This window comes from Corvus moneduloides, chromosome 5 (genome assembly GCF_009650955.1).
Source record: "Corvus moneduloides isolate bCorMon1 chromosome 5, bCorMon1.pri, whole genome shotgun sequence".
In the NCBI taxonomy this organism is placed as follows: Eukaryota; Metazoa; Chordata; class Aves; order Passeriformes; family Corvidae; genus Corvus; species Corvus moneduloides.
The window spans coordinates 38,310,741-38,337,557 of NC_045480.1; the positions used below are offsets into that span (position 1 = coordinate 38,310,741).

The window sequence follows — 26,817 nt, forward strand, 5'->3', positions numbered from 1 at the left end:
ACCTATCTTGTCAGACAGCATAACAAAGTCAGCTCCACCTGTTCTACTGAGGACAGATCCAGGCTGTACTTTGTGCTTGCAGTTTTATTTTTATTTTCTGAACTAACAGAAATCCCTATGGATTTAAAACAGCAGGACTATTACAAAGCATGTGTTTAAAAGCTTTGCTCAATGCAGGTTAGAATGGGTAGAATATTTTAGGTTCCTTCTGGCATTAGTAGACTGAAAAAAGGCTATAGGATCATCCTACTCCAGAGTTCAAATATATCACTCTGTCATTTTATATAGTGATTTCACTTTATAAAGTTCATACACAGCTGAACTCTTCTGTTCTTCTCATCTTTAGCAGGTAGGTTGAAATGTACCGTTGTGTGATGATGTTAATAACATATACTTTTCTATTTAAATATTATCTACAGAACAAAGCCACAATGGACTTCTCTGTAGAATTTACAGTACTAAAAGTAGCAACACTAGCATTCTTTGTGAGAGTTTTCTGGGGATTTGTGCTGCTAAATAATCATATATAGTGATTTATAAAAATCAAAATAAGTCACAGACTTTGCCTGGCTGAATATACATTGTTGTACAGAAAAGCATATGCCTAGGGTCATCTTAGTTATAGGAAGTCATCATGCTTTTCATTATCTCTTTCCTGTTTTGTGTGTTTTCCCACCAAAAAAAAAAAAAAAAAAAAAAAAAAAGCTATTTCTATCACTTGAAAATGTGCAATTGTAATTTTCATACAAATTTTCTTGCTTTTCTATTCCTTCTTTCACTTCCCCCTAAACACTAGATACTAACCCCTAAATACTAGATACTCTCTTCTTCCTGCTTTGGAATCCCCAAATTGTGTCGAATTCTGCCAAGCTGAGTATCTGTGGTATTGAGTTCCTCTGAGTCATTTTCCTGACTGCTGACACTAAATCTAAAGCTGACACTTCAGAATTTAGCTAATAAGGATTCTGGCAATGCACCCTAAATTAGAAAGCAGCATGCTGCAGTCCAAATAAAGGGTGTCATTAAAGATGAATCCCTCTCTGCCTCTTTAAGTCCTTAAGAAAACACTGGGAAAAAGGGAGGAAGACAGAAGTGGCCTCAGTAAGGGAAACTTCACATCATTTTGAATCCTGTTAACTGTAAGAGAAAAGGTATGGCAAGAAAAGTTCCACTACAATCACATTTCTAAGATCAGTTGTTCTAAGTCAGTTTCTTAAAATGTGTGCTTCCTAAATTCCCCCTGCTTCCATCCCATTTTAGGCATTAAAAACCTCTCTTCCTAAGCAAAGAAAATTTGAGAGGACTTAAATGGCTTTGTATTTCCAAGGTAAATATGTAATTCCAGTGTAAATTTAGGATGATAAATACATAAAAACAGTAAAGCTAGAGGTAACGAGGATGACGGCACATGACAGTGCTACAGAGAAGGATATTCAAAACCATTCAGGTAAGTCCTAGTCCAGAATTATCCACTTCCTTGCAATTTTGATTAAGCAAGGGAATGCCACTAAAATAGTTTTCTCAGAAGAACCACATGATGGCAATGAAGGTTAATTAGATCACAGCTTTAATTGTGAAGGTAATCAGTTTTTTCTCACTCACTGTCCCTTGCTTAAGGGATGCTGTCAGTCATGGACACATCTCAGGCTCCAGCTGAGATCACATGGCCATAACATAAAAGAGAAAAAAAAAAAAAAAAAAATCCATCTGAACCAAGAACATTACATTCAAAACCTTGTAACATCACAAGCAAGAAAGTGCATGTCAGAAAGACTTCTGAATGCACACAAACCTCTTTTTCCATACAGTATCTAGAGTGAATGTTTGATGAACTTCACGTAAGACAAATCCAGTAAAATTCAACACGGTTGTGATGGAGATAAAATCAATCCTATTTCTCTAGAGCATAAACTGTGTTTGATTTCCCTGGTTTTTCTTTACTACTTTCTCTCAAAAAATGAGGAGTTTGAAAAGAATGGCATTACATTATGACAGTCTCTGTTCAGCCCCACAAAGACTGAGACCCAAAGCTGCCTCCCCACCACAAGCACTGGCTGAGCCTTACCCAAAAAACTTCACAGTCACTGCCCAGACAGAGCCATGCTCTTGCTACAGCCTGCCCTTCCTTTGATTGGCTTCCCCACAGGCTGAACATTAGAGAAGCCCCAAACATTGCCAAAATGAAAAAGTTCTCAAGATAACTCCACTGTGAAGAAACTTTCCATCTATGTGATTGTTGTTGGAGAGCTTGTACGTGGCTCAACAATTGTTAGGAATAGGTTTGGTACAAAGTCTAAGGGTCCCAGGGTCACACCTGTGAGCACACAGACCTGCTCTGAGCAAGCTACTGGTGTTGGCTGCTACGCATCAGTCCCTGCCAAGAACAGCCCTTTCCCCCATACTGACATCTGACTGCCTGATATGCTGTGTCCCCAAACTGGCTTGTGAAAACCATCACCAGGGCATTATAATAAATAGCTTTATTTTAATGTAAAGATAAAGCTGTAGTGGAGAGGCAGCAACTTGCTTAATACCCGCTCAGTCAGTTCTAATGGCAAGAACTCCAAATTCAAGTGCGTAGTTTAGCTCAAATATTCACAGTAGCATAATGCCTGTTTACCATATTCTAATATCATTAAGTGGATTGTAACTCAGACTGCTGTTGCACATTGAACAGCAAGCACAAAGTTTGAAAATAACTAGCATGCAGAATTAACTATAAATATTTTATGGTGTTAAAGTTAGTTACTCCCCTTATCTCTGGAGTCATATACTACACTAGTTTTAACAGCTTTATCTTCCATTGACATCAATAGCTCCCAGAAGAGTAAAAGAGAAAAAAAAAAGGACTATACAAAATTACAAATTTTAAAACTGCAAGTGAAGTTCATTCAGATGGAAAGGCAAACATGTCCCACATTTATTCTCATCCTCATCACTAAAGACAATCTTTATTGCAATAGCCTTTCACTGCAATACAATTTCCATTGTATACAAAAGAACTTAAAACAACTGGGATACAATTGTATAGATGCAGATACCTCTCATTTCTAGAATTAAGATAAGCAAGAAAAAGCAAAAGTGCTATTGTCATAATTTTCTGTTTCAAGGCAAACTTCAAAAAAGCCCAAAATTTAATGTGTTCTGATCAAGCAATTTTTCCATTTCATTTCCCTGAAATCTACACAGTGTGTAGACCTCTACCATGATGATGACTGTCTTTTACACAGTAGGGTAAGTATCTCAATGGCTATGTGCAGGCAAAATCTGCCTGTGTAACTAGTTTAGTGCGTGCAACTGCATGCACTCAGTAAAGAGCTCCTATTTCTGGAGCATTTTGTCTTTTTGTAACAGTCAGTAACAAGTCTGTGAGTACTTGCTTGCTCATGTACACTGCAATTATCCAGTCTTCACTTGCCATTTCTAATTTCTCGAGGCTCTGATTGAGTAGACTGTGTCTCAAGGTGGAATTCCCTCAGAACTTTGTTTTCCTTTAAGACACCTGCACTCAATGAGAAGAGGCAGCTGCAGTAATATTGACTATAAAACACATGAGCAGAATGGAGAGATGAGAAAAAGCTTAGGTCAAATTTACATTAGCATTTTAACACCATCTTCAGTAACTTCCTCCTAGCAAAGAGGAATATATATCAAATATAAGAGGTTAAAAAGTTTGATCAACTCAGAGCCATTATCAAATTCTAAGTTTTTCCACAAATAAGGCACATTTGACACTTCCATGAGATAGCAGCTTGTTCAGTTCTAAATGTGATTTCCCTGCTCCTGGAGTACCAATTATCTATGTTTTCTACCAGGAATGGTTTGAACTCTCATTGTGATAGCATGGATATTTAAGTAACGTTCATAAAAGTAAAATGTAAGCAGACACTACATTTTGTGTATATTAACCTAAAAACCAAATAAAGAAGTAGACTCCAAGAGAGGCTAAATCTGATACAAATTGTCAGAAGCAAGAAAACTGTAATCACAGTTGTCGTTCATTCTTCAGCTCCATCATAAGGCTATGGATACTGTAGCACATCTTACATACAACATTATATCAGGTTCTCAGTACCTTGTAAAACTCAGGAACAACAGGCTGCTTTTAGACATGTCTGTCAAAGAAACATTGAATTTTCTTATTATTTCTCCAGAACAAGACTTCTTATCCAGTCTATTGTTTACCTTATTAAGCCACTTATTTTGTGGTGGCATTAAGTAATAAGCTGACATGACTCACTTTAAGATGTGATTTTATTTTTTGATGAACATCCATGAAGGCCTTATTAATTCATCTTACAATAAACAACACCCTCGTTGATACAGCACAGCTCAGCTCTGTGGAGTGGTAGCAAGACTTCCACACATAGAAAGTCTACAGCCAATACGGTAAGATGGAAACAGAACATTCCCTCCAGTAAGTCCTAACATTTACTGTAATAGCTTGCATTATCTCCCTTTCCATTTTCCTCTTTGAGTGTAACATTATGAATAATTAGCCAGATACCAAGTTTATGGACGACATTTTTACTATAATTCTTTTCTCTAACAACTGGCAATCATTTTCCTAGAGGCGTCTTCCTTCAATATTTTGGGCTACTAATCTCTTAACAATGATTCACCCAGCAGATTCTGTTAAAATCACCTACTTTATTCACAAAAAGCTTATCTAAGGAACACCAGCTGCCCCTAGCTGCATGGAGTAGCAACACAATTTTGCATCAATTGCATATGATGAATTACATATTAAATTTCCAGTACTGTATAATATATAAACCAACATGGAATTACATTTTCACAACAGCAGACCTTTCTTAGTGGAATTCTATAAAGCATATTTCTTTTTAACCAACAGGTTGTAATAGGGCTTTGGAGCCCCTGAAAACTATCAGGCAAGTCACAATCCATTATTTCTCTTTATGGGGAAAAAATACCCTGGAAGGCTTTATTTTTTTATTTTGTTTAGGGCCTATTGCCACACCAAAGCATGTTGTGCTGAGTGTACTCACTGGAGCCCACAGCTTCAAACTTTCCCCTGGGCCTCCAAACAGCTACAATGCTCCTATTCCTACAGACAAAAATATGTGTTTTTTCTAAATGTGATTTAGAATGGAAAGGGACACCTAGTTAGGAACCCAGGCCACCCTCACCATTCCAGTGCACTTGTGTATACACCTGGCACACATAAAAATGCCAGAGTTTGTGTGTGCGAAAGGCCACACAAGATTTCACAAATTCTTAAAAACACTGGGGTACTGGTTTGGGGTTTAAGTTGCTCTTTCCTCTTGCCCCTTACTCTTGTGTAGCAAACTTGGGGCAAGTAATTTTATACACTATAAGGATTGAAGTAAAGGCTTTTCTTTCCTAGATCATCCGTTCAGTAAGCAAAGTGGTTTGTGACTTTTCACTAACGATTACAAGAGACATCAAATAAGACTCATGCAGCGGGTCAGAAAAGACAACCAAAAAATCAGCAAATAGATTTTGAAAAGTAACACATATGAAATATTTGGCACTCTCAGTCATGTCACACTGACCACATCTTCTCTGCTCAGTCACATACACCATTACCAGGGTGACACTGATCTGCACTGACAACACCCTTAACTTGCAAGAGTCACTGGGCTCTTTCCTGTGCTTAAAAGAAAGGGCACATGAAAAGTGTTGAGTAAGGGTAACAAACATAACACAGCATATACCTTTTAAGATTTAAATCTAATGATAAATTCAAAAATTTAAAACTTATCAAATTTCTGATTTATGGAGAAGAAATATTTGTTTTCTTCCCAAGGAAGATAACCAGTAAGATCAGAATCCAATATCTGAGGCTTAAAGTAGAGCACTGCACATATCAGGCTCACCAAAAAAGCTGTGCCCGTAGCTATAACAGCCATCTTAAAGATCAGCAGAGTGGGAGAATACAAATGGAATGAGCATTTGTTCCTTTACTTTTCCTGGTTGGTGTAAGTATAGGTGTACTCAACGTGACATGAAATGCAGCCATAGGTTTGTTCAGACTTAGAGCAGCTCCATTCACCAGTCAAATTTCCCACAGGCACCATTCTTGCACAAATTTCTTTTGATAAACATTTAAGCAACTTTCAGTATTATTCCCCACCCTCACCCCCCCAAGATTTTCAAGGCATCATATAAAATTCTTTCTTCAGGTCATTCTACACACAGAAATATGTACTCCATGATAAGTCTATAAAAGGCCATTTTTTACCACTGAGCCACCTTCAAAAAACTGAAGGCACAAGTTTTAGTTAAATCTCCTTATATGAAGGGATGAACTAAGAATAGTACAATTTCTGTAGGAGATACTAATCTCACTTTTTTATCTTCACCAATAAAAAAGAAATAAGAAAATAAAATTTTGAAGTTCTTTAGATAACAATACTCCTACCACAATAATCATCTATGAAACTGTCATCCTGTAGTTTTAAATAGCTGCTTTTTTGGCTCACAAGTCATGTCATTTGTGAATTCTACACTTTTTTGTCTTCCATGTTTTCCATATATGTATATAGAGAGGCAAAGATTTACATTTTAAAAATCCACAAAATGACAAGAGACTTAATTAGATACTTCATGAAACCATAAAAATTCAGTGAGACCACAGAACTATTTAATGATGAATTTCAGGTACCACTACAAAGTCAATCTGCATGTATACAGCCAGGAGTTTCAAAGGTAAGAGAAATTCCCTACTCCACATCTGGTATTTATGCCTATAAGAAATGGTATAGCTAGTAATTTTCCAGGTTCTTTTTCAAGTTCTCTTCCTTGTGGCATAGAAGCAATAACTTTTGGAAAGAAACTGAGCAATTTAGAGGGATGGTTTCTATGGACATGGCTCCAATTCTTTGAAAAGCTGCTGCTTAGGAAATTTGCTATCTCCCTTAATCCAAAATCAAGTCAGGCCACAAAAATGGTAATATTGTTACAGGTTTCCAAGGAAAAACAGAGAAAAAAGAGGAAGAGAATGAGATATTGCTCACAGAACTTTTGCTCCATTCTCCTCCAGTCTTGCAAAGTACTCATTATCGTTTGAGAAAGATGGAAAGCTAATATGAGAACAGGAAACTTTTGGTTAAAAAAAATAAGTCATCATGCTAGAAATTGTTTAAGTTAAAAAAAGTATATCTCAAAGTCTATTCTTGAACTGAGAAACAGTTCAAAATGCTTTAGAGCATAAGTGGAACATACCTTTTGGAAGGGTTAATAAGTTTGGTTCAAATTCATCACTTCTGAAGACAACAAAAAGCCTCCCAGAACCCAATTTTGAGATTGTCCCAAGTGAAAAGTTGTTAACTGGTATTACACTTCTTTCCAGTGAGCAGACTTAATGAATACTAACCAACGAAAAATACAAAGCACAGGTAGGAAGTATGAATGGCACTCTGTATGCTCTCCAGGCAAAGACAAAGAGCTTTGCACCTGAGCAAATCCTCTTGACAACACTTTGTTGAGTTTTGCCTCAAGAAGAAAACCCTCATTGAACTGAGCTTTGTTCAGGTTACGATTTTCACCTAGCTTTTACTATTAAGACATTACATTTCACCCTGCCACCTAGGGGATATGTAAAGTGTTTGCCAGTCTAAGCACTTTATACAAACTGTAAGTAGGAGAGATGGTAAAAGGGGTAAGGCATTTCTACTTTTTATTTTTCCAGACATAAGCTGACTGCTAAGTCTGGTTTATTGAGCAGCTCTCCACACCAATATATGAGTGGGGAAAGGTTGCAAAGAGATGTAGAAACAATATATGACAGAGGTCTGCACTGATGAAGGATAAAGATAGAAGAAACAATAAAAAATGGTCTAGCTTCTATGCCCTTAGGAGAGGAGATGCTGCCTTGGAGAGAGCTTGAACGTAATCGCAAAGTTCAAATGACTGGGCAGGTGGTGTAGTTTAATCACAGTTAGCAACTAAGCACCACATAACCACGTGCTCACTTGCACACCAGCAGGATCAAGGAGAGAATCTGAAAAGTGAGAAAACTCATGAGTTGAGTTTGGAATATCCCATTGATCAGCGCAAGTCAGCTGTCCCATGTGTCCCCTCCCAACTTCTTGTGCACCCTCAGCTTCCTCGCTGGTGGGGTGGGGTAAGGACCAGAAAAGACCTTAACTCTTTGTGTCCAGCAAAAACTAAAATATCCCTATGTTATCAAAACTCTTTCCAGGACAAATCCAAAACACAGCCCCATATCGGCTACTATGAAGAAAATTAACTCTACCCCAGCCAAAACCTGTACATCAGCTACGAAAATAAAAATGCCATTTCAATGAAAATGTTTCAATGCTAGGAATTTTATTTTGTTCTATATGAGGACAAAACAGGCATTTTCCAGAAAAGTTTAACATAAAGTTAAGGAGAGACTGCTGCAAGAGCAGCAATCAGTACTTGGTCATTCACCTGGGTCCAGATTTTCCCATAGCTTAACAACTTTTGCTTCTTGACCAGAAGCAAAAATACAGATCGGGGTCACCAAAGTCCTTGACTGATATCGACATTATTAAGCCCTTTTTGATGAAAAAGCTTCCACCAGAAATTCCCTGGTGTTTTCTATTTTTAATTGACTTCTTGATAGCTTTCACAATATCCTGGTACCACCACACTGCATCTCAGACATATTTTGTTTCACTTATGTTAGCAAAACTAAGACGTCTTTTAAAGGATCAGCACTCTGCCTTGTACACATCATGAAAAGAGGAAATCAGTTTGTAGCTTAAAAGAAGATACAATAAAGACATGAACTATACTTCTTCATTAAAGATGAAATAAAAAGTCTAAAGGCAGCACACTGCACCCCAGCCTCCCCTACTTCTGCCCCATGATATAAGAGTGCAAAATGCTGTAAGACAAAAACTAACCCTCTTCTGCTATTCCCCAAACAAGAGTTACATACATTACTAGCACTGAATAGGTCATAAATTAAAGATATCAAGGTAGTCATATCTTCCTTGCATATAAATTTCCTCATAATCTGTTTTGGTCTTAATTGAACAATTTGTTAGGCTTTGGTACTAGAGGTTTTCTGAATAGTAAAATTAAAGAGAAGGTTCCATAAATGTATAATACAGCAAATATGGTTTAAAAATTACATTCTACACAAATTTCCTTTTTGGCAATAAGATCTGGTTTTCCATTTATCTTTCCACTTCTATTTAACATTGGTGAATGTTATTCATATCCTGAAATTATGAAGAACAACATTAGTGTTCAGTCACTGATCACTACAGTCAATCACATGCAATAAAACCTGGTGGATTTTGTCAGATATGGCCAATGTCAACAGTTTCACCAAGATAAATGTGATAAAGCACTTTTATTCCACAAATATTATTTCAGTGAGGAAATTGAAATGCATCTGCATAAAACCAGAGTTAGTTTACTATCTAAAAAAAATCCAAGTAGACAAATATTTTAGTTAATGGACTAACATTAATTGAGAAATAAATTAGTCATGATACATTTGCAATCCACCTGCATGCATAAAACATTAGGAATATTTTGAGCAATCAAAACAACCATGTCTGTTTAATAGCTCACTTGTTCCAATTATAAGAACCTACCACAAAAAGGGAAGAGCAAGAAAATCCTGTTCTTGTGTACTGTAATATTTAGTGCTCTGCTAGGTCTCCCATTTTTTGTAGATGTGCATAGCCACAAAATATCTTGAAATATTTGCAGCCTTTCTTTTTGTTTGCTTCATACATAATATTCCTGAAGCAAATGCAAGAAAAAGCAGGGGTTTTATTGTCCTTCAAAAAAAAAAAAAAATCCAGCAAATTACTCGGTTTATAAACTGGTCTCGCAATCACAGCCTATCTACCATAATCAGGTAAAAGAAGAAATGCTGTCTGTCATTTCAGACCCCTTTTTTATTCTCTAAGTAATTTCTGAGAATTTGAGAGCATTTCTAACAGTGACCACATAAATAGGGCCATTGTTAAGCCATATTAGGAATAACACGCACACAGGACACCCATCTAGGGGGATAGCTCTCAAATTTACCATCAGTTGTGTTACATTAAAGAATATTAGTCTGCATTTTTAATACCCATTCTCACAGTTTCAGACTTACTTTCAGGAAAAAGAGCACCACTAATATCTTTGAATGTTCCCTCCCTTTCTGAAGATGATATTACCATGGCTTTAAAGGCATCAGTGTTCAGCTGAGTTGGCTAAAGACTACTCAGTAGTGCCTCTGTATGCTGTAATTACAACCTCTCTGCAATGCAGCCCCAGATACAAAATAAGCAATATGAATATGGTGCCTCCACACCTTGCCTCTAGCTTTTCTCTCCCTAGGAAGTATTTGGATTTAGTCTTCTTCTAACAGCAACTCAAAATTACTCTTTTTGCAATTCTTGCACAAAGGTTGAAGGTAATGTATTTCATACCTGCTGCAGGAAATCCTGTATGTTCAACAGGATTTGAACATACAAAGGTATGAAATACTCGAGGTATTCCCCATCAAGTTAATTTGTTCAGTCATCCAGAAAGATTATCTAGACCTCAATCCCCTTTGCTATAGCAGAGACATGTGTTTTTGTTACATGAGCTGTCCCAGAACACACGGTGGCATTTCAGAACCTGGAGATGTGGGGCAAATAGCATGCAGCGTATGAGCTTCCTTGGATAATGTTCGACATGCGAACACACTTTAATTAATGCCAAAATTGGAGGGGAAAGAGTAGGATGTTCGTTCTTTTGACCTTGCCCCCACTCATAACAAAGTCAAAAGCCATCGCCACAAACACTTTTGTGGAATTCTTCACATACAAACACAGTGGCAACACAATATGAAGGCAGGGATGTCTGAGGAGAAATGTGTAATTTCCCTACTTGTCATAATCATAATTCCATCCCCATTATAACACAGTTCTGGAGGCTTTTGTCCATCCAAACCAGGTACACTTAAACATGAATGTATATATTAAATATACATATTATATATAAATGTACATATTAAATACATATATGCCAAACACCCTGGGTTATGTACACTTTCACAAAAACTTCATGCACACAAAGGCAAAGTTTTACAAATACATTTCTCCAGCTTGCTTTTGTCTCAGAAGGGAATTTTATAGCTGACAGTTAACCTGATTGAAAGAAAAAATTTTCTGCAGCAAGTGTCACCGATTATTCTTACAAGGCTTTGATCACCATTCTTGGTAATACAAAAAAAGAAGAAAATCTTCTGATTGCCACACCTCTATTTTCAGACTGAATGAGAAATGGATTCCTCCAGTTAATAAATGAACAAGCAATTGGCAGCAGGTTTCAAGACTAATTCTTCTGGCAGTTCTACAGGAGCAGACACAGGATGTCTCTCCTCTCACTTTGCTCTAACCACAGAAAAACAAGCTGCAAAAAAAGTTTCCTCAGATTGCCCTTAAAAATTCAGTAGCTTTGTGCAGCTTTTATCTTTGCACTATGGAAACACTGACAATGAACTAAACTAAAGAAATATGACCTAGTTCCAAACAATGAAATTGGTCTAGGCTGTACCTGTAACACATTCTAGATATGATTTAATTGCTCTTTTATCTTTTTTCCTTCCTTCCTTTTTCTGCCATTTACTCAAGGTATTCCCCATTCTCCAGGATTAATAAAGACACCTTTCCATGTGCTGCAGTGATACTCTGAGACAGGGCAGGTGAGAGCGAATAAACGCCTGTCTGACTGAAGGAATTTCTCTCTACGGAAAACCCAAAAATGCACCACAGACAACACCCAGAGGACAGTGCTTTGAAGGTTCTTGGCAGTAAACTCAGTCATCTTTAATCACTACATCACCAGCCTTGTTTCTGCCAATCCTTTACATAACCAAACACTGGCAATAAAAAAATTCTTGGAAAGCACAGGGTGATATTTGAAGAATATTTTAAATTGTGATGCCAAGAATTAGTTTCCTGACAGGATTAACAATAGCTTCATATTTTTAAGGATAAACTACCTACCAGGGCTAAAGAAGAAAAAAAGCATGGTTGGTTCTCAGCTTTCCTGTATTTTTTCCCGTATGAAAATTTCATCTTTGATGAATCCTTGGTTAAAATAATTTTATTGGTTAAAGACGGACAAATGGATCAACAAGCAGTGATTATGGGGCACACTGATCTGACTAACATTTTATTAACCCCCAGATTTATTAGTCTGATTCAGGAGCTTATCAGGGAACAGTCAGGGCTTCCTCGGGGAACAGTCCTGGGCTACCTGACTCTTGGTTTTCTTTCTAAACCAATGCTGCCCCCATCTGGGAGTACAACCTGGAATCTACTACTGCTTAAAGCACTTGTTCTATCAATACAAAAATGCATTAATCGTATTGATAAATTAACTAAAAAAGTATTTTCCAGTATAACATACTTAAGAAATGCTTCGTTGCTCAAAAGACTTCAATTCAAAATCTATACACAAGTGCTTAAACCCAGTGATCTGAAAATCAAGATTTTTTTTTTTTTTTTTTTTTTTTTTCTCTCCTTACTGGATACATGCACACTGATTAAATATAAGGTGAGTGTACTTTGGAGCATGTAACAGATAAGTAATGCTGAATATTTTTTATTCTAAATTTATCGAAAGCAGATTCTTCTATAAGACAATATCAGAACCAAGTTTAAAAAGTACAGAATGCAATTACATTTGAAAATATATATAATTGTGATATATAATCAATACAAAACCATGTTTGTTGATATTTTGCGATGTGTATTAGCATAATACACCAAATTTAATCAATGCAACAATTAAGTCATAATGGTCTACAGAGTTGAGCATTATTTTCCTGTTTTTAGTTTCAGTGTATGAGCATGACTCATTAGTAGTGGACATGAATGTTTACCAAAGATTTCATCAAGCATGAATTTATCAATTAATAACATACCTCAACATAGGGATCCTGATGTTGCACCTGAACTTCATGCTTATTCTTATTTATGCCTTGTTTTATTCCCCTTACCTCAGCTAAAGAGCCATCGTTGCTATCCACAGAGCTACAATGAGTATTTGTAGAACATAGTAGAAAAAACCCAGACTGGAGTTTTTAACAATTTTTGTACCAAAATCACCTTGAAGATCTGTTATGTTACAACTCCAAATTTTACCAGCCAGACAGATAAGATTTCAAAGGAATATAGAATGGGAGAATAACATTGAAGCTGACATATATGAACAAAATACGCATTTGACCAAGGTCTTGTGTCTTTCCCGTGGCTATACCCATTCAAAGTAGGATAATCACTCTGTGCATTAACTTGCAAGAAGAGCTCACCAACATGTTGTTTGAAATAAGTAACTTATGCACTGAAAAAATATTTAATTACCTGTGTTGAGCACAGTGCATACTGCATAAAGAGCAGTACAGAAAATAAGGAAAAGACACAAATAGCGGTCTCTTGCAAAGTATGTACAGAGTGAAAGATCAAACTTGTTACTGCCATGGTCCAGACTATCCCAAATAACTGAAGACCAACAAAATATTTCTTTACATTGACATAGGTAGATATATAGATTGAGACCATTCAGATACCTAAAACCACTGCCTACCCTTTGTCGTATGCCTGACGTCTCCCTTCTAATACAGTAAACCCTGACAGAATGATCTTGAGAATGCCTGAGAATGATCTTTCCGGATGTGTAAAGATAGCCATGGATAAAAGCAGCAATTTTTTTGTATAAAACTAGACAGCAGAATACTACATCTTGAATATTTTATACTGTGACTAAACCATTGTTAGAACATACTTCTTTTGGGTCTCATGAAAACACAGGTTTTCATTGCAGTACGAGTACATTTACTGTTATATTCTAAAATCTACATAAACTTTATGGCCTTTTTACTAATACTGTGATAAATATTTGGTACTGCATTATAAAATAGCAAGCAAATGATAATTTTACCTTCTGCTCTGTTCTGCTATAATTACTTCCCTTAGGAGTACAACCTAGCCTTTGTCACTTTGACAGCACTGTTATTCTCCAACAGAGACAGCAGAGCAGCTAAAGGAGATGGATGCATATGTAAAAAGCTTTTAATCACAGGCATGAACATACGTAAAGCATTTGGAAGAAGAATCACACCGATAAGGTGTCTGTGGCTTCAAATCAGACATATTTCTAAATCTTAAAAATACACAGTGAGAAAATCTGAGTTCTGGCTCTGTTTTAGACCCCTTCGAAAAAATAAAAAGCAAAAAATCCTCTAATGTACCAGAATTACAAGTACCAAAGAGCCAACACCAATGCAGTAACAGCTGGGAAAGCAGTCTTCCATTACATACAGAGTATATTCACCCCTTACCATTACCACTGTGAGGTAAAAATTACTGTGAATATGGATAGAAATCAATGTCTTTTTCACTTCTTATCACTCCTCCATTCAACATCCCAATACAATTCACTCTAATATGGCCATTAGTGCCAATCTCTACTACTTAACTCAGCTTTGAAGGGGATTTTAGAGAGAGGGGACGCACTTCAGGAGTATTAGATATCTCTTGATAGAAGTTTGGTATCATACAATTACACTTTGTTAGCAAAGTAATTATTCCCACCTTTACCCTCACCTCCCTTTAAGATACTGGAGGTCACAGAAAACCACCAGTTCAGGGCTGCTGGACCCAAGGGAAAGCTATCAATACAAATCCACTTCTCATACTTACATAAAGTTTTAATCTTCAAAAATTAATTACAATTTTTTTTAATCATAGGTTCATTTCATAAACAAGATGTAAAAAACTAAAAAACATCAATATCAATTATTTGGGAAATAGGAAGACCCATTTGCAGGAGTTTATAAAAGAATCTCTATAGATAAGGTACGTTTTTCCCCACAAGAAAGATTTGACTTCTTGCTTTTTTTGGATTCTATACATTACCTAGATTTTTGCATGTAACCATGAATTTTGAATTATACAAAGAACAAAGCCTTGAAAAAAAAATCTAATCAATAAATTAGACAGCTAAACATCATATGGCATGATCTGAGACCGTACATATTGATCTAATTAGGAACTGCTATACTACATACCCACAAGACTAAGATCTGCCATTTCCTGGCTTCTTATTGGAACCCTGGGTTCTGAGAATTTCAGCCTTTCAGTGCTGACAAGCAGCAATCCTCAGATGCACACAGTATTTGACCCAAAACCTTGGGAAGACCTCCCTAAATTGTGTGATAACACTGAGGTTATTGCTATGTAATTAAAAGTTATATCAGTGGGTGGAATATGTAGAAATGTAGAAAATTAGATTTAGGTAATAATAGGTTACAATATGGAGGATTTTGGGTGTGGATTTGTTCTTCATCTTTTCTCCTCCTTCTTCACAAATCTGAGTGCTCTGTCATTGGGTCAAAAGTCCCACACTGCGGGACATGAAAAGTTAGTAATTGGGTTGTAAGTAAAAACATATTACTTGGTATTTCACAACTGGATAATTTAGACTTTCAAAAGCCTTGAAAGTTAGAACTCATGGCCATTTTCCATCCTGCCAACTGAGAGGCACACTGTGCAGCTGTATTACTGATAAGATATAATAAACAACTAAGTCCGAACAAGAATTCTCAATCTCCTGCATCTTAATTCAAACTGAGTAAAAGAACTCGAAATTCAGAAACAGAGAAAATTAATAGCTTCTGAATCTTTAATTGAGCAACCTAACATTGTTTTAGAGTCGGCCAAGCTGTTGACATATTAATAAGCAAAGATCTGCCTTAAAAGTATTTCATCTTTTCATGGAAAATTTGGCTCTTTGACTTCTTGTTTTAATACAATATAATTACTTCCTACAGGAGGGTCTAGTAGATAGATTTTTTCCAAGTCCATGCCAATACTGACACTCATCTCTGTGTACAGAATTTTATCTTGGGTATGACAAATATTTTCAACAACTGTTAAAAAATCAAAAGTACTCTGAACAAGAAACTGAGTACTGTAATTAAATACAATTAAATCAACTAAATTGATTTCAATCAATAAATTAAATATAATTAAATGAACTAATCTTCATGAAAGCCAAAAATACCAGCACTTGGGATCTCAGAATACTGATGTTTTATAACCTTTTGGGGGATAGTCTTTGGCATTCTGGTTTCTACTCTAGTTCAGTTTCCCAGAAGACAAGCATTTATAGCTAATTACCAGCCTCAATCATATTTGCATATCACTTTTCTTAAAACATCCTTTCAAACACTTCTTACAAGATGAAATTCAGTTTTTATTTTCAGCTTGAGCTGTAACTGTAAAGTGCACTTATAAGATACAGATTTTCATGGCAATGACTTGGTCATTTCTGATTTTACAGGTCTCTGAATTAGAACTGTGATGAAAAGATCTGACTAGACTATTGCAAGTAAGGGCATTCTCCACTATCTCTCATATCCACTATCCCAAAATACGTGAATCATCTTCTTATATTTCTTTCCCTGGAGAGAGGCATTCTGTTACATCTGTGGTTGCACAAGACCACACGTATACACAGGATCAAATAAAATTAAATGCAGTCCTTGAGCTTTCTCCTCTTTAAATTCATCTTCTGATAGTTTCCCTGCACTGAACAGTGGAACATGCCATTGATGTTATTTCATAGGACCTCTCAATGAATAAAATGCTGCCTCTTCAGAACAACAAAACTTGTATACAATTTTTTCCAACACTCTAAACAGTAGTAATATGTACTTAAAGTATGGCTCTCAGTGTGTAAAAACCTGCTATGCAATCTAGCAGCCTTAAGTGCTTCCTACACAAAATCAATTCATCACAGAATTTGCAAGAAAATGTGCTTTTCCTGCTATGTCTCCACAATGAGATGGCAAGTGACAGGTTAGGATTCTGTTTGGAAAAAAAAAAATTTAAAAAGCCAGAAGAGATAATGGTAAAGACATGAAAATTTCTAGATGCTAGTATCTATGCAGATTTTTAATGTGTCTAAATGTAGATCGTTTTGGGGGGGAAAAAGATGATCATGATGTGCTCCTCATCAGAATCTGAAAGTTTGGAACAGAAAAGCCATCAAATAGAAGGCAAAACTTCTGCTAAGTTACCTCAGGCTGAAATTGTGGGATTCTGCATTTATGTATAGTATCACCGAATGAAAAGCATTTGGTGAGCCAGATTAGAGGTACATTACCAAATTGTGATATCAGAGGCTCAAGGAAACAGTGGTATAAAATTCAGGATCGCTTGGCTTTTCCTCATGGGCCAGGAGAAATTTTATCCTCAAGTGGAAACTTTGAAGTGCTAAAGTATCCCAAACCACAGTTTCTAACTTCTCTCAAGAATTAGTTTGATATTTACTCTTTGAGTGGGGCCACTCACAGGCCAAATTAATCTGAGGCAAATAGAACTGCCATAATAATTAACAATAATGAAGAGAGGGGAAAAGATTTCACATCTGTCTCTTATGACTATCTTTTTTATAGGAGCAGAAGCAGTTAGCCAATTTAGAACTAGCAGAAGAAGCAATCTTTTTTTTTTTTATAACAGAAAGACAAAATATGGAAGAAAAGTTGATTTGATATCATTTTGATATCATTGATAAAATTTTCAAAGCACTTCATTGATATTAAAGAGGAAATACAGATGAGAAAAGAACACATCCAATTAGCACTGTAATATTAGATACCAACCTTACAGAGTACACCCTGCAGTATTTTAGGTGAAAGCAATCAAGAAAAACACTCGGTATAATCTCATGACTATGATTTTTATATATTTTTATTGGGTACATAAACCAAAATTACTTTTGAAAAGGAAACATGAGAAGCAGGGAAGGAGCTCCATCTGTCAGGCTCTAATGAGCTCTAATCATTCCCTTTGAAAGAAAGGAGTCTTGATAAAACAACATGTAAATCAAAATTATCATGCAGTCAGTGATAGTACCATCCATATTAAAAGATGTACCTCTGCAGTTTTAATCTCTGATGTTTTGCTTCACACTCCTGTCACATGGTTCCCCATGGATAATGCCCTCTTGGGTAACTGAAGTTACAGATACTCCTCTAATGTCTCCAGTGGTGAAAAGTCACCAGATGTCCTCAGGTTCAGCTAAGCAGGTCGCATCCTCACTGTAGCATAGGACCTGATTGAGGTTTCTCCTGTTGTAACGGGAGTGACCTCACAACCAAGAACCTGATAATATCTCACACGAAGCAGCATTTCAGCTGACAGCACCACACACTAGAACAGCCGCTGGATGCCCTGTCTTTTGGTAGGGCAAGTCATAAGGATCAAACAGATCTATTACAGGCAGTTAGCACGTTTAATATTCAGCACACAATCTATGGCTCAAACATGTTCAGGAGTGGCACCTGGTGCGTTATTTCTGGAATGTGGAAATAACCATATGAAAGACCTCAGAGTAATTAGAAGATGCAAAAATGCTTCAGTTTTAGACCAAGCCCTTTACCGTTCTTTAAACATGTTAACATGTTGTAATAATTCTTTCTTACAGTGATCCATGCTAAATATTAGATTTACTCTTTGCTTAATGGCTTCATTTACATCCTTTCTGAAAATCTGACCTGTCCTAGAGTATTTCCTATATCTTCACTTAGTTTTACTTTTTTCTCCCCTTTAGCTACAGCAGTTAATGTTATTTTATGATAACGTATCTTTCTGGAATAATTTTTGGCTTATTTTCAGCCCTTGAATATATAGTTTTGTTACCTGAGGCAATCCCATGTAGCTCACGGACATATTTAGTAAGCATGTTCCCCCACTGCACAACCTAAGACACAAACTCCACTCTGGATCCAATGTGATTGAGTCACACATCCTTCATCGTAACTTCCATTACAGAGTATTGGTTTCTGCACGACTGGACAAGTTTAGAAGCATCTAAGTTTCATTTGTGTTCAAGTTGATAGTTTGGTAACTAGATAGAAAGGTCTATGGAAAACTTCTCACAGTCACTTTTCTTTGCTGCACAAAATATATTTTGCTCCTCCTCAGGTACCATTCTTACTTTCAGGCTTCAAGTACACATCTCTCACTTCTCACAGTTATCTGTCCAAAACCCGGACAGAGGTTAAGATAGGTTGTTCTTTCTTACAAGCTTCTTTTAATTAAATTTTAAGGTTCTTCTTATGTTCAAAGATATGATTGTTCTATTTTCCTTCCCAGTTTACAGCCTGATTTACTTGGCAGCATGAGAATTCTCACTGGTTTTTCCACATCCTGCCAGGATATTCTGGTAGTCTTTTCTTACCATGGTGCTCCATTATAACACTGTTTCAATTAGGAGTTCCACCAACTTAAACTTTGAGCAAGTCTCAAGTCTTGCAAAATATTTTCAAGTTTTATCCAACTTTTTTTTTTAATCCCTCTCAGCAAATTATTTCCACAAAGCACAGCTTCATTACTATTTCTTCACCACAGTTTGATAAATGGATTTTGTGTCATTCTAGTATTAAACAAATCAGTTTCCATAACTTCACTGGCTTGAGACTACTTTTATCCTTGATCCCTCTCCAGTTGTCTCCAATGATTCTTGATGTAGATACTCAAAAGTTTGTAATTCTATTCTCTTTCCCACCTACTACTGTTTCTACTTCCAGCCTTTATGATGGCTAAAGAAAACTCAGTGTCAGAACTGATACCAAAAATAGTATTACTCTACCTACAGGGAAGCTAACACTCAAAGAAAATCAGAGAAGAAATTAATGTCTCTAGCCCCATAGCTGCTAGCGTTTCCATCCAGAATGTTCCTCGCCAGTCAATACATACATAAATGCCACTTTCAAATAAGCTTCCTTCAAAGAAAAGTGAGCCAGCCAGGAAAGCTAAAAAAAATCTGGTATATCTTTCAGGCCCTGTTCCAATGCTACTCACCAGCACTGCTTGTGCAGCATGAGGGATGGAATATGTCTCTCATTTGCCTTCCAACAGTCTCTCCTCAGCTTATTAAGATCTTTCTGCTGGTACAAACCCCACCACCCCACTTTGCTGGGGCCTGTGAAACCACCACCACCACATCTTCTGCAATTATACCCTTCCATGTTCTTACAGAAGCACAACAACCAGTCCTGAACAATACGCAATGCAAATGTCCTGTATTTCTTTTTAAGATTATTACCTCCAAGTTGTGCACAGGAAAAAGCAGAAATGCCTTTTTTTTTTTTTTGCTGACTTTTCACTCTAAGAGGGCATGCTGAGCAGTAAGTCCATTTTAAATGATGCTTTTCAGCAGACAGTGACAGCTTTTCAGAACAGAGCTGCACTTCAAATATAGGTCAACAGAAGGTAAGACTGCATAGGAGGATCACCGCTAAGAAATGAAAGCAGACTAGATTTTATTCATTGGGAATTCTAGGTAAATGTAAATATGTGAAATTATGGAAAATAATGAAAGGAACATTAAAAGTTTGTGGACTTCAAGCAACAGAATTACTTATACAGGAATGTTTCACCAGCAAAATATCTATTCTGTTAAAATGTGCAGCTAGCTACTTTTTTAATCCTTTTTAATAGTCTGTGTCATTCAAACATCTTTTTTGCTGATCTCAGAGAGCTTAGTTCATCCTATTCAACAGCAGCATAGAAAAGAGGCTGGCTGCTCTAGGAAATATGAAAAATATTGTCCGTTTTCCTAGGAAAAAAATGCAAAATGAAAAGGATTTTCATCAGCTTCCACCTACAAACAAGTTAACCTGCATATTCTACTTCAATTATTTAGGCTAAGGAATCAAATAACTAAGCACATAACAATTAAAAACAGTGTTAAAAGCTAGCAACTTAAAGGGACAGCATGTCCTGTGACTCTACAACAGCAGGACGACTGACATGTTTCTGGACACCCACACATTTTATTGCTACACTGGAGACAAACAGGTAAATAAATGTTCCTTGTGGTCAACAACTTAATGATATTGGTTCACACCTGGTCTACAGCCTCACTGATTGACTCCAAATATCATTAGGCATCATATCTCTATGTATTATGAGGCAACAGTACTTTTTCCATTGTTTTCATTTTTCAATTCAATGCTATTGAAATGCTGAGCAAATACAACCCCTCAATGTGTATCTACAATAGTAGAAAGCTAAAAAACACACGTCCTACCTCTGAATGACACACAAAAATGCATTGTACTAGTTTAAGCACTTTCTATTAGGCTCAAGTTCTCTTCCTTGTTATAACGTACTCACCCATACTGATGTGCTCACCATACTGTATAACATGGCTAAGCCAGAACCATCAGGAAATAGCCTTGGCAGTGCTTTAAAGGGGGCATCTTGCCCATATCTTTGTCCAAAGCCAGAAACAAAAATACCTGAACCATTCTGAGCCGCGTGTCTAACCTCCTACATCCTCCTACAGGTCCAGAGCTTCCTCAGACAGTCCATTCCTTTGATTCACAGCTTACAACCAGAAACTCACCCTGCTGAGTAACTTGTACTCTCCCCACTGCAATGTAAGACACAATGAGGAAAAAGTGGTAGGATGTTAAATGGCAGCTACATTGGACAAGCTTTAAATATGAGTGCTTAGCTGAGATGTCATTTAGGCAGTCTTAGGTTCACAACATTCAAGTCATACACTCACCATGCGCCACTCCTACTGCAGATTTGAAGGCATCTTGTATACTTGCCAGCCTGCACTTGCCTGGAAAAATGAAAAATAAAATAAAAAAAAATTATTAAGTTAATTAATTCTTTAGAATCTACTAAATGATTTGAATTGTTCAATAGTAAAACAGTACTATAAGTTTATGGTCCAGACAGACCTTCCTCCAGCTCACTAGGAACTTCAATGCATTGTTCAAACTGAAAATAGGTCATGAAGAAAAGTTCTTCATTTACAAATTTTTACTGGAGCAGTTCAGAATCAAATGAATCTGCTTAGATTCCAAATGTTGCTGAACAGATGCTGGGAGTGACATCCTGCACCAGTGTTTCTATAAAGTAGTCTGTTGACAACTAGCAGGTTTTTCCATGTGAAAAGAAACAAACAATTAAATCCAGAAGGTGTTTGTTTCTTTCCTTTGGGAAGAACTAACTTAAATCATCATGGACAGTGCAAACTGTCAGCCCAAAAAGAACTTAAGAATTTTAGCCAAAAGAAGAACAACAAAAGAAGTTGATATACAGTCAGAACTTGGATTTTGCCTGAGAAAAGAAATTCAACTAACACTGATGCTGGCAGTTTTATTAAGTGTTCTATACTAAAAATCAGTGAAATTCTTGCAGGTACAAGACATTTCTGTACACAGTTGTACAATTGTTGGCAGTATTTTATGTTGTTTTTAAAGCAGAATTACATTTACCACTATTTCCAGCTTAGTTCTTGTACAAGCTGTATGGCAATGGGGCTTTCAGTGTGGAAACATAAAATCACCTACAGCTTTGTATGTAGCAACTTTAATCCACACAAAGCCAAAAATCAATTTTTAATTAGTGAAATAGCTTGAGAAATCATGTTCTTATACTATGTATGGGATCCTCTAGAAGTTAAGACCAAAAATACCATTGACTTTAAAGTAAATAAGGTTGAACTTGGCATCCTCAAGCCCTTTCCCAACTAACTGATGTAAGACTGGGCCTCAATGAAGCAAAACTCAATATACTTTTATAGTCATGTTCTCAGCTGAATGGGTGTGATGTGATTGAAAAATTGTTTAGGAGCAGGGTAGAAAACCTAAAGCCACATTAACTGACCAAACTAAAGAGGACAGTATTTAATCATATTCAGTTAATTCAATTTTACTTATAAGATTAAAGGACAGACTCCTATCTTCTTATGAAAACATACCCTAACTGCTTAACAGTGGCATGTCATGTTAATTCACTGGAAAAGAAAGAGACAAACACAGCACAGAAAGCTATGACTTATAGATTGTATCCAGAAAGCTATTCTAGCCTGTTATGCAGCCATAGATTTTTTTTCATCAGCATTTCACAGTGCAGAGCAAAAAGGCAGGCTGTGATGAATAAAGGAGTCTATGGGCTATTTATAATCTTGGTTAAAGACTGAATTTCCTGCACTTCTAAGACTATAAACATTAATTCGCTCAGAGTTAGTGGACTACCTTCATATCTCCATTTTGGATAAGGAATTTAAAGAGTAGCAATATGATAAAAAGTAATATTTTAAGATACAAATGAGAAGAAATGTAGTAAAATAAGTAGCAGTAATACTCCCCAGCAGGCAACCAAGACTCAATGTTCTTCTATTTACAGTTAAACAGCCACCAATTTTTGCAGAAAAAGCTACCTTAATTAGAGGAGAAACTACATGTAAGGAAAAAAAAAATCATTTCTGGAAGACGTATTTTAGGTGAACCAGACCAAATAAATAAATAGTGAAAAAGCAGACAAAGATACTGGCTACTGTTTGTCTGGATCTGCATGTGTCCTCTGCCAGCTGTACTCACTCAGAATACTCTTTTGCAAAAGACAGAAATACTTATCTTCAACTTTCTCTAGTCAGCTAAGAAGTACAGAAAACAGTAAGCAAAAGCTCTGAAAAAGAACATGCTTCAGTAACTAAGACACTGTAAGGAAAGGATCAGCACTGGCCCTAGAAGCCTGAGCAATTAAGACGCTTCATTTCTCTACTGATGCGGGTACACCAAGGATAAGAGGCAGGGATCAAAACTGAGCTCATGCTGGGACATATCTAAACCACAGTAACAAGCCCACATACATATGGATGCTAAATGCAGGGTGTTTGGTGAGAACTTTGTCTGTTTACCCATCCACTTGGACGCCTGGATATAATGCAAATAAACTTTTATGGGGGGAAAAGGGGGTGGGGAGAGGAAAAAAAAAAGCCTAAAGCCCTGACAATTAAAGTTCAAGACTACCAAATACCTTTGGTAAAAAAAAAAAAGTCTACTTTATTTTAAGAGACATTGAAGTTAAGATTCAAATTAAACATTCTTTGGAAAAGAAAAAAACCACATAAAACCAGGGAAAACAGTCTCTCCTGTATTTCTGTGACTGAAATCTAAGGGCATGCATGCCTTTGGAATGCATAGAGGAGAAAACAACAGTATAAAAACTGCAAAACCACTGAAAGGTGAAGTTATAGTGCTATTGCAAAACAGTCTTCATGGGAGTGGTTGTGTTGCTTTTGGTAGGGTTTGGGTTTTGCTGGGTTTTTGGTGTTTGTTGCTTTGCTAGATTTTTTTTACAAAAAAAAAAAACCCCTGAAGTTCCTAGCATTCATTACAATCAGACATGTGATATTGGGAACACTGAAAGGACTATGGATGTAATAATGTATCAGAAAACCCTGCCCCAATCTTTCCCCTCCTTTTCCAATGTCTTTTAGAGAAAAGTGAGAACAAGTTCGTGAAGGAATAATGTTAGCATTAGGATTATTTTCTCTACTTATAATTATCAGATCAAAAATAACAAAATTTTAAAAAGCAGGGAGGGGGGTTCAAGAGAAAAGAAAGAATTTCCTTCTTCCCATCCCCCTTTCCAATTTCAAAGAAGAGAAATTGTAACAAATAACCAAAAATCTTTAGAAAAGGCAATCTGGCTCTTAAAGTGAAGGAACACAACCCTTTCCCCTAGAGTCAACAAAGACTGTGGTCAAGGCACACTGAGTTGAGCCGCCTAAGGCTTTATCCCCAGCTTTGCTACAGACATTTGTGGATGGATGCCAAGGCAATTATTTCATCTATCAATTACTATTTATAATTCAGGCTATTCAATAGAGTCTGCTACAGGAAAGTTTTAAGTCCTATGCTACAACAGTGAACTTGCAGCAGTTGAAGAGTTGGTGTGAGATAGATAAGGGCTTGGGTTTAGAAGGCTGTTACAAAGAAAATAAAAAATAACAAAGGAAAATTCAAGGAAACAAAAATCATTCTACTGCAGCCAAAACAGGGAAAAACACAACTACTTAAATTACAACTGTATTTTAAAAAAAAGTATTTGTTCATCCTGTCTCGGTTCAAAGTAACACAAATCCAAAAAAAAAATTTTTATGTGGGCTTTTGTACAAGGATGCATTTAACTTACTTTTCTTTCAGAATAACAAGGGAATGCTGCCTTGTACTCTGGTTATAGCAATGTCTAGAATAGTCAATTTATTATGTTAAGTATTCTAATATTGAATCAATGTAGCTCACAAGACATAACATGGGATGACTTCTCTCTGCTGTTATACATCTAAACAATAAATGTGGCAAATCATACAACCAGTACAATGGTATCACTTTGTGATATGCTCACAAAGTTTTGTAGCACATAAATATCTTTGGTCCATCACCATTCATGGCAAGGGCATGTCTTCCAGATGTTCATGGTTCCTTCTAATCCATTGGTCACAATTCATGCTGCTTCGGAGAAACAGAGAAGCTTGATTCACAAAGCATCATGTAGAGATTGCTATTAAATGATACTGATAAAGATCTTCTTATTTTAATCTTTAAAAGATGAGGATAAAACACAGACAGTGGGATCAGAGAGAAACTGACTCTTGTGCCAGGAAAGAGAAGGGGCAATTCAGAAGATAGTAATGTGTAATACACACTAGAGACCAGTTTTCCTCAGAGCCCTCACAAAACAAACAGACCTATAAGTGTAACATTGTTCAGGAATGTATGCATTTTCACTCTACTTGACATTATTTAGCACGACAAATTAAGACAGCAGAGGAGATGCAAAACTATGCAAACATGTACCATCTTCAGTGATAATAATTACATTATTTCAAGCTTTAATGTGACAATCCCTATTATAGAAGTCTTTAAACAGTTGTTAATAACATTTTATGTTTCAGTCTGTCCTGCATTACATGTTTCCTAAAGCATATGGTACTCTTCAGGTAACAGCCCTTAAGCTCTAAGTTGGGTTTTTCTGTTATGTGCTTAGCAGTTCTGTTCCTCCTTGGGATCTATATCTCTTCAATAATAGTAAAAATAAGAAAACAATTCTTTCCTTTATGAACTTTCAAAGTTAAATCTATTTGAACTGAAGTAACTAAGAGTATGTTACACAGTCTCTATACATCACACAATTCATCAGCAGAAAAGCTCTTTTGTTTCCATAGCTTTAAAGACTTCCAACTCCATCATCTCCTTTTTTATTGCTGGTTAAACAACCTCCAATAATGCATCTGTAAAAGATACAGTAGTACTGTACTGCATGGGTAAAATTAAAGATGCTCCTTTCAAAATTAGCTGAAGATGCATGAAGTAAACAATAATTAAAAGAAAAAAAAATTTATAAATAGACATCAGGCTAATAGTTATTACATTCAATAATTTAGCATGATATGCATGACAGCTTCGACCTCCAAAATAATTTAGCGCCTTGAGCTGAGATTAAATGCAGAACATTAATTTTTCCCTCTGGTTGTCAAGCCAACCAAGAGGCCCGTCAAATCTATTTAAATTAAGCCTGCATCATGTAATGATATTAAAGGGGATAAAATATTAAGATGGGCCTGTGAAAGAACATTGGACAAAATAGCTGCAGTAAGGCAGCTTTAATTTACTACACCAACAATCTGTCTTTATGCTGAAAGCAGGATTTAAAGGTCCAAAGGAATAAATACTTGAGTTTACATGATATGCTCATTTATAAAATGTTACTGATTTTGAATTGCTGAAAATATTTAGCAGTATTATGCAGAAGAAAAAAAGTTATGGTTCTCAATGTAATCCTACTGATGTAGGGAAAAAATACTGGATCAAAGTCATGATGTGTGTGTGTCCCATACGCAGATGTTATTTCAGCCATAAGCAGTATGGCTGCATCCATTTATTGCCAGCAATGTGTTTTCTTCCTTCAGCTAAAGGATGATAAATGTCCTTCAAAACTTCAACATTTCATAATATAAAAA

The 26,817-nt window shown here is 36.3% G+C and overlaps 1 long non-coding RNA gene across 1 annotated transcript in view; it reads right to left on the reverse strand.

Moving 5' to 3' along the window:
• Window positions 1-21,623, reverse strand: part of LOC116444694 — a 158,999-nt gene extending 137,376 nt beyond the window's left edge. The window contains exon 1 of the long non-coding RNA XR_004240447.1: window positions 21,562-21,623. This is a non-coding gene — a long non-coding RNA (uncharacterized LOC116444694). The remainder of the gene's footprint in view (window positions 1-21,561) is intronic.
• Window positions 21,624-26,817: the final 5,194 nt, after the last annotated feature.